A 15877-nucleotide genomic window follows, 5' to 3' on the forward strand; every position below is an offset into this window, starting at 1 on the left:
GAATGGTAAACACTCCAGGTTTCTTGTTCATCTTGGTTATCTTACTCGAAATTGTTTATTGTACGTGGTCAAGTTTAAAAGGTAATAATGTACACTGTATAAACAAAGTTGTGTTTTAATCTTTGATTGCCATTCTGAAGTCTTACTAATGTCCAGAATAACAAGGTCCGATCCATTTTACAGTTTACATTTCCTCAGAGTTAAATACTTAAGTATTTGGATTATAGCAGAGCATACTACTGTAGGAGTGGGTAAGTTGATGTAGTTCTCGCAAATTGTGGATAATTCTGGTTTCCGGTTTCCGGATTTTGGATTCTGGCTTTTCGTGCTACCTCTTGTGGAGAGCTTTAGTGTTAAAATTAATGCTGAATTTGACCTTCTCTGAAGGTGTAATCATATGATTGTAACTTTACTTATACAAATTGTGTAGGTGTGATCATGCCTGTACTGTGATTGGTGAAAAATTTACATAATGGGTGGAAGTGGAGGCCATAAGCTTTGGTTCAATGACCTGCATTTCTTTGATACAGGTATAAGAAATAACCAAGAATAAGATATGAAATTGTTATTGTGTGTTCCATTTGATGTCTTAGAACTCATGCCATTTTGTGTTATAGTATGTTTTGATATCCCAGTCGTAATTTAGAGAGCCATGAAAACCAAAAAAGGCGTCACAAACAATAATTATTGTACTATATGTAGTAGTGGACTGGAGAAAGTTTTTTTGGGAAGAGGGCAAGATTGACATTTTGTGCAACTGACTTGACGGATCTAAAGTAAAGGTAACTTTTCACAGGTCACTCTTTACAAAGCATTTCCTAATGCTAACACTATTACTACTGTAGGCCTCAGTAGGTCTAAAAACAATATTTGGGCCTAGCCAGTTTGAAGGTTTTCATTTGCTTTAATTACCTGTAATGAGTGGCTTTTACATCTACGTCAGCTCCACTGCAAAATTACTTGTAACTTAGCATTTCTGTTGACTCATACTACCAATATGTTTACAAAGACTAATAACTTAGCACTAAATTAATTATTTCTCCACTAGGGTTGTGTGACTGTGGTTCTAACCTTTTGGACATTTTAAATGTTAGTACATGTAATGCTGTATCCCTCAAGTAGTTCTAAAGGAAATTTCTGGTACCGTAGATTAAACCTTTAGAAATTCCTTACCTATTTATCATAGCAATAATAATTATAGTAACATTACAGTCTGTAACTCATCATTCACTTAAATTATCTACTGGGTAATATGCTTTTCTTGGGAAGATACAATGAATTCTTTTTTTTGTTAATGTTCAATTTCTTTAACACAGTGACGCTGAGATGGGAAGCTGTTATTGTTTCTGGGAAAATTCCTCATGCTAGGAGCTTGCACACAATATGCGCTCACCATAGCAAGGTACGTTCAGTGTATGTTAAACTAAGTCTAAAGACAGGAGAAATCCTTGCTATGGTCTATGCAACTGGATGAGAGAACAGTCTTGGGCAATCAAAAACAATGATAGGCTTTGCAGGAAACTAATAGATACTAGATGAAGGACATTACAACATGTAACTGTAAGTTTTGGTCCACCCTTTGACTTCAGGAGCAACATGAAAATTTGGCAGAATGGTTATAGTGTCCTTGCTTGAAAGCTCTGCCATTTGGGTTGCAATTCATGTCAGCCATTTTTCTATTGCTTCACACTTCCTAGCTACCCCTCCCTCTCAAAACTTCAGGTAGATTTTTTGGGGTATGCATTACAAGATTAGTGCTTTCTTTTGTAGGATATTTACTTGTTTGGTGGGTCAAATGACAAGGCAAAGGTGACAACACCATTTGATGATGTTCAGAAATTGAGCTTGTGTGAGTTACATGCAACTACTACATGTGGGGAAGTAGTACACAAAAATTCGGTTTTATCAACGGAATTGATAATGTAAATTGACCACTGTACAGGGCATTAGCCCTTTGCGGTTTTTTGTTGTTTCTTTGTCAGTGTTAGCCCTTCGCTCTGACGTAGGGGTAACATTTGAAACGTCAGGTTTTAGAATCCCTGTACAGTGGTCAATTTACATTATCAACTCTGTTGATAAAACCAAATTTTTGTGTACTACATGTATTGTTTGTTAGTCTTGGAAAACAAAGAATTTTATTATTGTTGTTATTATTATTATTATTATTATTATTATTATTATTATTATTGTTATTATCATTATTATTATTATGGTTAATAATCTCTGCAAAGTGAAAAAAATAATCTTCTCCATAACAGAATGATTTAGACCCTCCTTGGGTTTTTCAACAACAATAATAATAATAGTAATAATAATGATAATAATAATAATAATTATATTATTATTGAATAATATTGGAAAACCAAGGTCGCTCATCAGTGCTTGAAATTTAAAATTCCACGTCGTCAATGTTTCAAAAGCTGGGCAACTAAACCTGTAAATTAGGCTGCCCTGATAGATGCTTGGTTGCCCATTAGGAAACCCCCTTTAATAACATGCATGGCATGTTGAGATGCAATCACACGGGTGGCAGTGCAGGCGTTATTTTGGCGTGGAATGCTAGATAAATCAGGTTTTCGATGCCGCCATCTTGGATTGTGATTAGATGCTTGACCGGTAGAGGGTTGGTGAAGTGGCGGGTTGGGGGTGGGGCACCCTCCCCCTCCCCCCTTCCCCATTTTTCCACTTAACGCCTGCTCCCTCGGCAAATATTTCCTTGACCCAATCTTCCACAGTTACCAGATCTAAGATGGTGGCCTAATACGAAAATGTGCACGCGCGCACCCAAAATACGCCTGCACTGCAGGCTACAATCACACGGGTGGCAGTGGAGCCCCAATAGGTCTACACATGCACATGTAAGTGTGCACCAGTGGTTTAAGTTCAAAATGGAGTCTTTGATCTCCATCGCCTTCATGCTGTCTCTTGCATTTTCCTATCTGATAATTTTTTGTAAAAGCTGCAGATATTCAAAACACAGGGAAATGCTCAGTTGCAGCAAATTATTGTTACATATAATTCACACTTAATGTTAGACATTGGCATTACAAAACCAACGAGTGAGTTGGATGCTGCTTATGTAATTCCCTTTCTATTTTTGGCTGGGTTGTCTGTTGTTTTTTCTTCGGGAAACCAGGCTTTTCATTTTACCAAAAACTGGTCACCCGGTAAGCTTTTTTGGCTATCTGGGACTAGCGGATGAGCCCTAATTTCGAGCACTGCTCAGTGAATTTGCTTTCACCTTGTTTCCAAATTGAGTACAAGTTCCTGGTCAAACGACATTGGGACACTTGTCAAATTTGGCCAAAACGAAAAGAGAATTTCCTGTACATGCTTCCATCGTTATACATGTATGAGCAACGCATGCTCTTCTTTCCCTGCATCTTTCGCGTCTCCCCTTTCCCCCAGACAATATTGAAACATTTGAGCGATCAATGAACTAATCTTGATTTCACAGACCACGAAAAATCAACTTTGTAATGGGGGGAAGGGGGAAAAGCAGGAATTGTCCCAACAATTTTGACCAGGATTGTACAGCTGTAGCTCTCCAGTGAGTTCTAGTGGCTCAGTGGGTAGAGCATCCCACCTGTGTTAAAGAGGTTGTAGGTTCGAATGCTGCTTAGGACTCTGATTTTTCAGTTGTCCTTTCGCCAATTGCCAAGCAACTTGTATTCTATCCTTCTCACAGACGCATTAAATGTACATTACATCTTTCCATCATTAATATTATTTTTGTATTTGTTTCCAAATTGGTTCTGCATCCTCTCCAGAGATTTCTTATTTTTTTTTGCAAAGAGTTTCGACTTATCTGAATAGTTAACAACTATTCACCAAAGTGGAGGTGGCTAGCGGTGGATATTTACCGAGCCGCGAAGCAGTGAGGTAAATATCCAACACTAGCCACTGACACTGAGGTGAATAGTTGTTTTAGTATATACTAAAACAGTGAGATAATATGCAGCACAAAAAATTTATTTGGATGTTTTCTTCACTTGTCACCGATGCAAATTGGGACGCCATATTTTCCCGAGTTGCTCGGAGGTAAATAGTTCAGGATATTCGGAGTTTGATGAGCGAATCAGCACCTGCGTTCAATGCTACTCACTGTTTTAGTATATACTAATACTATTTAGTATGTACTAAAACATTGGATAGCGTTGAACGCATGCTCTGATTGGCTACTCAAACTCTGGATATCCTTTGCTATTCACCTCCGAAAAATTCGCTTGGAATTTGTGCCCGAAAATGTTGTAATCTTTGCCGGAATAAGTGATTGAAATCATCTTTTTTCGCTCTATTATCTCACTGTTTTAGTATATACTAAAACAACTATTCACCTCAGGGTCAGGGCTAGTGGTGGATATTTACTTCGCTGCTTCGAGGCGCGGTAAATATCCACCACTGTCCACTTTCATTTCGGTGAATAGTTGTAACCATCAATAGAAAATGGAGATCTCCAGCTTGAGTTATACATGTACATGTTCTAACATCATACAGCAATGTTGAAACCTGAGCCATAAGTTCAAGATAATTTTGTTATAAAGAAATGGCAAAAACTAGTTTTTAAACGAAAATAGAAAAATATGTTGTGCACACATCATCAAAAATGCATGCTGCATGTTCATACAATGTACAATGTTGAGCTAACAAAATAACATTATGACAATGTCAAGATGTGTAGACAGAGTATGAGAACAAAGGGATTTTTTCGTACTGTCAGAGGGATCATACTTGTAGTTGTTATTTAAGTTGATTGGTTGCTATAAACAGTGCGATATTCTCACATTTGTGTGTTGTGACTTGAAAGTGTATGATTCACTTATCTTCTAACAGTCCAACTGTAAGTTGTGTTACATTTTGTTTGTTTTCAGCTAAATTAAAATGGAAGAAACTTCACTGTGGAGGCTCTGGACCGGAGAAGAGACTAGGACATACAGCAGTGTTAATTTATGGACAGGTACTACTTGATGGGATTTTGAGTACCAGAGTCCAGAATCAAAGACCTTTTTACTACATGTGGTAAAAAAACCAAAAGTGTCCTTATCTCTTTCTAAACTGTGTAACTGACTGGCACAGCAATTATTATATTTTCAATAGGCCATTTTACTTTGCTCAGTGACCTGGCTTATGAATGGCTGCAAGGCTGCCGGTGACCTTGAATCGATACAGACCTCACTGCTTTTATCATGTAAATTGTGTTGTTGTGATTCAAATTAGTCTACATTAACATTAGAAAAGCACAAAGGTTTGTATCAAAACAGGGTCACCGGCAGCCTCGCTTCCATAATTTCTAAAGCCAGGCAGCTTAGCTACAACTGTAAAATGGTCTATTACTATGAAATCAGGTTGACTCATAAAAAAAAGGAATAATGTAATTAATAAGAGTCATTTATGTTATATTCTATGCACATCGTGCTTAGCTTTTTTAAAGAGGTTTTCAGTCTTCTTTGTGGTCTTAACAAAGACATATATTTTCTAAGTGCTAAGTGTAGGCTTAACAGTCTAGACCATTGCAGGAAGGAATGATAAGAATTTTCAGGATTTATTAATTAATGTCACATTTGTTATTGTTTTCGTTAATAAATAACTAACCAGGGATGGTTCACAACTTGAAGCTACATGTAGAGGAAGAACAATAGGCAACTTAGTGTGCTTTTCCCGATCATTAACAATAATAATTTAATTAGTATTGTTTGTGATCGGTGAAGCACCTTTTGCTCAAACAATGGCTTCATTATCAATGAACTTAATGAAACTGATTTAAGAATAAGAACATGTTTATTAATTGTCTTAGCAAAGATGTATTTCTAAGTGCTAAGGCTTAAAAGTCTGGAGCATTGAAGGAAGGAATGATAAGAGGAATTTTTGGGATAATTTTTATTACATTTGTCATTGTTTTCATAATGATAATTATTAATTATTACAAACTAGTGATGGTTTACAATAAATTTGAAGCTACATTTATAGGAAAAAATAAGCGACGTAGTGTGCTTTTACCCAATCAGCAACAATAATAGTTTATTTAGTATTCTTGGTGATTGGTAAAGCACTTTTTGCTCATTAACATTATGCCTTCATTATCAAGGAACTTAATAAAGCTCATTTTAATCATAAGACTGCATTTAGAATTTCAGCCTGAATCAGTTGTTATTACCGGGGGGGTTTAATTAATTTTCTAAATTACAACCTGTATGTTCTAATAAACCACCGGGTAATTATTATTTTTTTATGTGGGTGTTTGCTGACAAATTGTGACAATTTAAAGTAGTACTCTTGTTTGTCATAAAATTTGCTTGTTTAAAAATGAAGTATTCACAAGGCTAAAAAGTTGTAAAAAGTGAAATCCAACATTTTTGACACTATGTCATCATAATCAGAAAATGTTTGGAGTTAACTTTTTAAATGTAATTTTTAACCTTATAAATGGTTCACTCTTTTTTTTTTTACTTTTTTTCTTAGTTTTAATAATAATTCTTTATAAAACTATTACCAATACTACAAAATGGTTTGAACCCAGGAGTTACATCCTTCGATAGAATTTGATTGTCCAGGTGAAAGTAGTCCTTAGAAGGACCTTTGGCAGTGACTGATGTTTTGACAACCTGATCGGAAGTCGTCTTCAGCGTCAATTGGCAGTCAAATTTATGAGTTATTATTCTTTTGTCTTTACGATGCTCTTTAGCTTGTGATCTTTGGTGGAATGAATGATCAGAAAGATTTCAATGACGTTTGTATTTTGCAAACAAGAGCAGCTTTAAAGCATCTGCCTCCAGAAATGACAGGTAAAATGGGTCAAATGGTGTATTCGATTGACCGTATTCCGGAATAGGAATATGTGGAATATAAGTTAGAAATCCTTCGTTTTTACGGAGACTCGCTTTAAAATTGTCAAGTATCTTCTAAAATGCTATTTTAAATATATTTTTATTATCCTTGCTGTTTAATTCAAAACGCACCAAACATACTGTTTTAATCATCATGCCACGTATATTCTTATTCTGGAATAGCATCAATCGAATGTGCCCTTAATTATATCTAAGTGACCAATGGTTACTAGACAGTTGAAACAATATTATACAGAAGTTATAATTCTTGTTTTTCCGATCACTTGACATAGAACATAAAGTTACCATATTCACACATGTATAGGCCGTGCCCCAACTATTGTCTACATTTTCTTCTAGCAGAGAAAATAGACCAATAAATTTTATTGCTTTCTTAAAATCGGCAGATAGCCTAGCCTGGCAAGATTTGCCCAAAGGATTGCCTCATATTGTCAATAAATGCTTGCATGCATTACTCTTTGTTCTGTTTCAAATGACAAAATTATAATCTCATTAGGTTGAAAGTTGAATTTCAGTAAAATGGTAGATCAATCTAATTGGGGGTGGAAGCAGAGTAATGAATAATGGCTTAAAAAAGAAAATGAATAAGGAATATTTAGTGTTCAAACATTTGGAATTACAAATTTCAGTGCCATAGCCAGTATCCGTAGTTAAATTCTCTTCCTAGGTATTTTATGTGTTTGTGATGAGTACATTTTAAAGACAACTCCGGAATCGCATTTTATTTAAAAAAATGACGAAAAAATTGCTGGTTTGCTCATTTTACTCCCCCTTCACCATCAGTGCTCAGTTTTACAGGTATTTAAAGCTACTTAGGCTACACTGGAAGGAAAGAAGTCAAAACAAGGATGTGAGTTCCGGGGATCAAACTCAGGACCTCTTGCATGAAGGCCGCACATTAACCGGCTGTGCCATCCTTTCTCCTTAAAGGAGCAATAGTTTTGAAAAAAATTAATATGTTGATTCTTATTAAAGCCTGGTAATTAAGTAACTTACAGATATGGCTCCAACAAATTATTGCAAAAAAATTTGCTTACAACAGGAGTTGAACCTTTAACTTTTCTTAAGCCATGCAATCATCAAGGATACATCTCCTAGTTCATTTACCTGTACATTGACTCTTCTTGAAATTTAACGTCTTTTGTAGCTATATACTGATCATTTTTTGAATGTATGGTATACAGCTAGATATATTGTAAATGGAGACTGGGATCTGTGAGTTCTGTGTCCTAGGAAAGTCACACTCCAGTCTCCAGGTAACATGTGAGAGCAAAAAACTGAAGAATGGCCTGTTGCCATCTTTTTTTACAGGAATCAACAATTTCTCATCTTCCCAGTCAAGGTACAGCTGTGTGTGCATATCTGTGGTCTGATGCATGTCTTATGATAACATGTACGCTACAGTAAAAGCCCGCGAGTAAGAACCTTCCATCTTAAGAATTTAGCCTTAACAGGTTCTTACATACCTTGGTAAATGGTAATGAACAGAAATTTAGGCTATCTAGGGTCTTATTTTCTGAAGGAAAAAATCATGTTGTAGATAGTGGAATTTAGTGGTATAAGCCTTTGTCCCCTATTCAGCAGCCAGTTTCCCGTATCTCTTACATAAAATTTGAATAAAATTTAAATACAGAGTTAAAAAATTCATGTAAAAGTGAAGTGTAATAAGTAAAATCAAAAGCTCAAGTGACATCATCAGCTCTAGGCTAAAGTAATGCTCTTCTCACAAAGAGGACGTTTGTAGAGAACTCTTCTTGTTTAGAGGGGCTCAAACCATAGTTAATAGAGGATTTAGCTATTATTTAGCTTTAAATAATAGCTAGGATTTAGCTATTAACTATGGTCAAACTGACACTTTTTGGCTAAAAGGTTCTTAAAAAATAGGCTCTTCAGGTAATAGGCAATAGGTAATAGTTTCTTCAGGTAAAATAGGTTCTTCTTGTCAAATAGGTTCTTCAGGGTTTTACTGTATTTGCAAACTATGTGTCTATGTCTGAGTGATCACTATATATTATGTCATGCAAAGGATTAGTAACAATGGCATTTTGACAACTTGTGCCAAAGTCATCACATCCAGCTCCACTCTCACAACTGAAATAGACTATTACATTGTTCATTTGCCATTTAATTCTTGTTTGTATTCCTGTTTGTTCTAGTGACATTTTAGATCCCCTTTCTACATATGACTTGTCCGTTCCAGTTCCAGCACCTTACAGTCCAATTTTGCCAGCAAAAACCAAGGTACAGGAGTGAAATTGTCTCATTTTGTCGGCCTTTGAAGTCTATAATTTTTTATTGGGGGTAGCTTTTTAATGATTAGTTAGTACTAGGTAAAAGTTTTGAAAACCTCTATGGTCAACATGTCAAAAAGCCTTTCCCAAAATCTCTAACTTTAGATATGCTTAAGGTGGTCTCCATGTAGATACAAAGGAGCTGAAATTCGTACAGAATATGCTGTTCCTTCTTGTGTTCAAACAACAGTTCATGAAAAACGCAGCATCTTACATGTGTATGCAATCATCGTTTAAAGTCAATGGAAAACCTGCCCATGAATAATAAATTATTATTGAAATGGTCTTGCTTGTTCACAGTCTGTTTTCCACAAAAGCAACTTATAGAGCGGTTTTCAATTGAGTGTGGAAAGTAATTATCGAATTGCTTTGGTTTTTCATTACATGTACTTCACTCAGGGATTGGTTCACATTTCGCGCTCCATTTTTTCGACCAATCAGAAATGAAACCAAAACCAATCATGGCTCGTGCGTGCACATTTTCCCGCGCTTTGTGTTGGCTACGTGTAATTACTTCGAGTGTTGATTGGTTTACTGGATTGTCTCCGTCCTTTTTGATTGGCCAAAGTAATTACTTTGGTTTTGGTTTTACGACACTTGATTGAAACTCGCTGTATCTACTACCCACTACCAGTACCTAATTTAATTATCTTTCACTTCAAGTGGCAATCTGCTGAGCCTAAGAACCCAACATAACCGGACAAAAGAAGGGAGTGATGACTGATTGCAGATGCTCAAATTAATATATTTTATCACTTTCCCGCTAATGCACTCCCAGTTTTGACATCCAACACGAAGTGCCGCTTTAGTCTTAGCCTTTGCTATCTCTTTCTAACAATAAGGTTAGGGTAAAGGTTTGTGTTACTTTTAGCTTGGGGTAAATGCATTGGTTTTTCCTTACTTGGGGGCAGCATTTGGGTGACACTTTGTGACGTTTATTGTCTATGTTCCAAGACACAAGAAATATATTGTCAACTGAAGTGTCCCAACACTTTTGTTCAAGATTGTAGAACTTATGGAATTTGATAGCCTTCATGATCAGATGGCATCAGATATTCCATTGTTTCTAAAATAGATCTGCCAAATGTCATCGCCACTTACATTACACTTTTTTTCCACCTTTTTTTGAAAGCCAGCAAAGCCCCAAGACTTTGAAAATGAAAAGGCGTCATTTCTAAAGCGTGTGGAGGAATTATTTGAGGATATTGCCAATAAATATGCTGAGCTTGAAACGTAAGTATTGTGCACGTAGTCTGACGACTTGATAGTTTCTCATTGCTGTTTTGGAATTGGAATGGGAATTGAGGTCTTGTTTGGGAGAGACTCTTGCTTTTCTTAGTTAAAAGCTTTTCTTCTTTTGCCCTTATTTTGTTTATAGGCAAAGGGAAGCTCTAAAAAATTCTGCAGAGGCATTTCACGAGGAGAAAAAAGCTCACATCGAATTGTACGAGAAGCAACAGAAGGTAAAATTGCGAATGTGAGATTAAGGATTAACTTAACTTGAACTGTACAGGCACGGTTACCTCAAAATCAGAAATCAGATACCATTTACTATAGACCCATAGATCGGACCACGACACTGGGAAGTCTGTGGGAATAGTGGGTGTGTTTGCCAAATGATTTTTTTCCCACGGGGTTTGAGCAATGATTGTGAGACAGGGCGTAAGGGTTGTAACGTCCTTATCCAAAAAGACTTGAACATCCTCTGTAATTTTAAGATTCAGAAGACTCTGAGAGTAGATGACTAGCGCCGGGGGGGGAGTACTCCCAGAAAATTGGGTGGGGGTGTGCATCCCGCTTCCTGAAACCCTTATTCTATTTCAGATCAAAATCTGCGATTTTCCTTAGCCTTTTTCAGACCTGACCAAATATTTGATAGCCTATTTCAAACGTACATTTTTTTTCAGCCATTTCACGGTTAGCTTAATAATTTGAGAAGGGTTTTGTTGATGGTCTTGTCACCTAATGATAAAAAGCTTCTTCTTAAAAAACATTCCCAATTCAAGACTTGATTGAACAAACCATACGTATTTCAGACCAAAATGGTCAAAATCGATACCCTATTTCAGACCAAAACGACTATTAAACCATACCCTTTGGGGCCTCACATACCTATATAGCCCATATTACGGAGTACCCCCCCCCCCCCCCGGGGTGACTAGCGGAATGCAATCCCTACATGATATTCTGATTCTCAACCAACTGACGCTTTTTTGCCAGAAATGCAAGTAATCACAAAAATAACTAAAACAGCAAAGGGTACCAACAACGTAGACGGTAGAGGGGTGATATCGGCTGTTATTTCTATCAAATGAACCAATTAAGGATTTTTTCGGGTACAAGCAACAGTCAAACTCAAAATGGATAAATGACATTTGTTTTTAAAGAAGTTGTGGTGCTGTGCCCGTGGGAAAATGAAACACAGAAATGGGTTATCAACTGGGTTTACTGATATGGTAAATTAACCACCGTAAAGAAATTTGAAAGCTGAATTGCTGTTGCGGCTTACTGAATTGCTCGAAGGTCCAACTTTCAACACCCCAGCTTTCAAATCTACCCTCTCTACATTTACCCTTTTACGCGGGGGACTTCTAGGTTGCTTCCTCGAGGCCAAAACCCTGTGGGGGGCAATTAGGAAAGAAAAGCGAACTGAATAGGCCACTTCGGATCATACCATAATACTCTTTGTTTGTTCCCCCAAATTTTGCATAAGCATTGTTTCCAGTTTCTCTTGGAACTTAAGATGGTCCCAAGAGAAAACAAAAACTATGCTTATGCAAAATTTGGGCGACAAACAAAGAGTATTATGGTACTTTCCGAAATGGCCTACTCTGGTAGTTGTAGTCAAATGACGCTATCGTGAAAGCTGCTTATAGGGAAGGTATTCTTAACGTCACCTATTGTCATGAATGTGCCAACCAGATCCTCATTGGCTGTCGGAACAAAGGGTCTTTTGTTCCTGTGTTTGGCACATTTGAATAACAAAAGCAATGTTTGTAAACAGATATCTTCCCTATTAGCACTCTTTGTTAGAACGAAAGACACTGCTTCTAAAATTGGCCGTTTTTATACTTGAGACGCATAATCCGTCTAGACGAGTTATGTGTCTCATATTGTCCGTCTAGTGTAAAGACGGGATAACCGATGTAAGACGCATAATCCGTCTGGGACGAACTTGGGCAAAGATTATTTCTGCCTCTGGGAGGCACGGTGACCTAATGGTTAGAGTGCTCGACACCGGATCGAGTGGTCCGGGTTCGGGTTCTGGCCGGGGACATTATGTTGTGTTCTTGGGAAAGACACTTTACTCTCACGGTGCCTCTCTCCACCCAGGTGTATAAATGGGTACCGGCGTAATGCTGGTGGTAACCCTGCGATGGACTAGCATCCCATCCAGGGGGGAGTAGAAATACTCCTAGTCGCTTCGTGCTAAGGAAACCGGAGATAAGCGCCGGGCTGATGGGCCTTCTGGCTCGTAAGCAGTGACTGTTAAGGTCAGTGGCTGCTAATTCAAAGGTATTTTTGCGCAGTTTGTGAATATACGGGAAAAGCAATTAATTAGCAATTGAATAATAATAATAATATTTTGTTGCTTGTGCATAGGCTTGTGTCAGTCTTCAGTGAAAAAAAAAAACTAGTCTCAAAAACCCAAAGGAAACATAAGGCGCGGAAAAATTGATCAAATTCAGAGTGGAGCAAGAGTTTTTAAAGCCAGTCTTAAATGGAAGCATCTGCTAAAATTATTTTTCAGCAATCAACTAAGAAAGTTATCAAAAGATGACTTTTCTTTGCTCTTTGTTATAAAGGAACTTGAAGAGTTGATTGAAAAACACAGAAAGGAAAACGAGCAATGGATAGCTTCCCATAAAGAAAAACTGAGAGAAGAAAGAAGACAATTGGAACAAGAGCAGGTATTGTCTTTTTTTAAAACTAATTACACAGCAAGCCACTAGACTGATTTTCTCATTTTTTATTGATTAATAATGGTAATTGAACTGAATGGAGTGCAATTTGGTCTGTTCGATTTGAATTCACGAGTATGATTTCAGACCAAAATTGCACGACAAAGTTCAGTTATCACTTTATTTCATCCATTTAGAAGTACCAGTATTTTATTGATCCAGTTGGGAACAAAAGTTGCAAAATTTGCAACACACAATGCTCTCTTTGTCTTTCATTTTTCTACAATTTGATTGGTTACTTTAAACAAGCCTTAAAATCTGATTGGTTGTTTTGTTCTGGGGAAAAGTTGCGGTTTAGAGCAAAAAAATAATGCGATTCGCGAATAAATCGCACTACTCAGAGCCAATCAGATTGCAAGGATCACCAGTTATTTCTTAACGAATTTAATAAATTAATTTATTGATCGAGTGATTTATATAGTGATTTATGACCGCATTTAGTTCTGGAGGCGAAGTTGTTTCGTCATAACTTCGCCTTTTCATCTAACAGAGACAGCTCCTTGAGGACCGCGACAAACTTCGGAAAGAGCGAGAAGAATTCAAGGAGAAAATTGAGGCCATTGAAAAGCTTGGAAGCAGCGACGGTCATCGTATGAATGGATCTCTCTAACATTAAGCGCCATTGCATTCTTGCACAGAACACTTGTTTACCATGAATCCCGAAGTTAATGAAAAGAAAAGAATTTTTAAAAAGCAAAATATCGGAGCATTTCTCGTTAAAGCTGTTGCCGATAAAAGGGTCATTAGGGAGCTTTAGATTCTAGGACGAAAACGACTACGAGTACAAGATTTTCTCGTAGAACAACATTGAGCGCGCGCAAACCAGCTTCATTTGGCGAGAAAAACGTGATACCGTCGTCATTTTAGTACAAGGCTTTGCAAAAATATTGTCGTGTCAAAACAATTCACTAACACGGTAGCAGTTTTGGCATTTGTCGATCAGCAAAAAGGCCCAGCTACCAGTAATAAGAATAACTGAGCAACCTACACTGCTAAAAAAGAGTAAGATTAATCGTCCGGGTTATAAATCTTCAAAGGATTTTCGCTAAAAACGGGCAGTCAAATCTCGTACTCGTTCTCGTCCTCGTCCTAGAATCCTAGAATCTAAAGCTCTCTATTATTATTAGTGACCTTCAGATTTAGTGCTAGTAGGTACCTTTAGATCGGAGGACGACTTTCCGTTCTGAGCACGCGCACTTCGAAAAAGGTAGGCCTCCAAACCTTATGCGCATGCTCAGTACGGAAAACTCGTACTCGAAGTCGTCCTCGTTCTCCGATCTTAAAGTCCCTAATGTTAGCATCGACAACGAGTGTGACTTCCAGTTTCCGTTCTGAGCACGCGCACTTCGAAAAATGTCGGTCTCCAAACCTTATGCGCAAGCTCAATACGGAAAACTTGTACTCGCTGTCGTCCTCTTCCTCCGATCTAAAGCTTAGTTTTCATATGTCGGGAGAATTCCAGGCGATCGGGGATTTCGCAGTTTCCCGACCCTCCCAGATTTTGCCGACTAATGAAAACCATAAATCGTAGCAGGAGCCCATATCCCCGATGATCTGGGATGGTCGGGGACGAATCGGGAAAATAGGAAGCGTTTCTATTTTCCCGATGTGTCGATCGTCGGCGATCATTCCCGGACAACCCCCATCGTTAACAAATCCTGTTGTGTGGCAATATTAAAAGGTCAATAACTATCAAATGCGTGTATACTGTGTTTCAACTGAAAATATGGCAACATCGAAAAAATAAATCTTATCATGAAAGTATTGCTTTTTACTTTTTAGCCACTTGCGTGTCTTCTTCTTTCCCAAGCCTTACCTTCATTCATGCTTCATTCTTCAGTTTTAATTTTTAAATCAACGGCCTTCCGTTGCTATTTATAAAAGACTTTAATCTCTGGAAAACTCTTCAATTCGTTTAAAAAGTCAAGACAAAGAGCATGTTCAATTTTTGCGACAATAGTCTTGTCTTGACTGTTGAAATGAATTAAAGAGTTTTCCAGAGGTTACAGCCTTTTTATAATTAGCAACGGAAGCCCGTTGATTTAAAAATAAAAACTAAAGAATTTTATGCCCCTAAACTTAAGCTTATTATTTCTCCTCTGTCCGGCATTTTTGTGGTGCGGAGAAACTAGAAACTACGTATCCATGCAATTATGTCCTCATATTACTGTAAAGAAGTCTGCCTTTTAACGATTTTCCTGCTTATATGAAAAATAAGTTTTCTTTGCGGTGTTCTTCTCATGATCTCCTCAGGTATTACATTCTGTCCTTGGTACATAGAGATTGGGATGTCGGTAAAATGATCGAGAGCAAAACCAGGGTCTAGTGTTTGGTGATACTGACTATAACTTTTCATTCCCTGTACATTAGTGATCTTTGGAATGGAAATAAATAGTAATCTGGATTTTTCTGGTCATGTATCAACCGTGTACAAAAAGATTAATAATGAACTTAACGTTATGATGCGCTTTAATTCGGAACCTTATACGAAGGGACACCATTCTTAAGGTGATTCGTCAGAAAAAGAAGTTGTTGAACGATTTTCTTGAAACTTTCCCTCAATGTTCCCTACTAATCCCTGTTTTGAGAGCTACAATAACCCCACTGATGGCTGTATTGATACTGATCACGCGCGTTATTTCATCGGCACAGGGTACATTTTGCGGTAGCTAAACAAGAGGGTTTTTAAAGTAACACTTGAAAAAACACCTGATAGGTAGGACGTCTAGAGCATATGGAACACGGTCTTATATAGTTTATGGAAAAATCACTCAACTTA

General features: G+C 37.3%; 1 pseudogene; it reads left to right on the top strand.

The window, feature by feature from the left end:
- The window catches only part of LOC138023876 (kelch domain-containing protein 3-like), a 23376-nt pseudogene extending 8517 nt beyond the window's left edge, over positions 1 to 14859 (top strand).
- Positions 14860 to 15877: the final 1018 nt, after the last annotated feature.

This window comes from Montipora capricornis, chromosome 11, assembly GCF_036669925.1.
Source record: "Montipora capricornis isolate CH-2021 chromosome 11, ASM3666992v2, whole genome shotgun sequence".
In the NCBI taxonomy this organism is placed as follows: Eukaryota; Metazoa; Cnidaria; class Anthozoa; order Scleractinia; family Acroporidae; genus Montipora; species Montipora capricornis.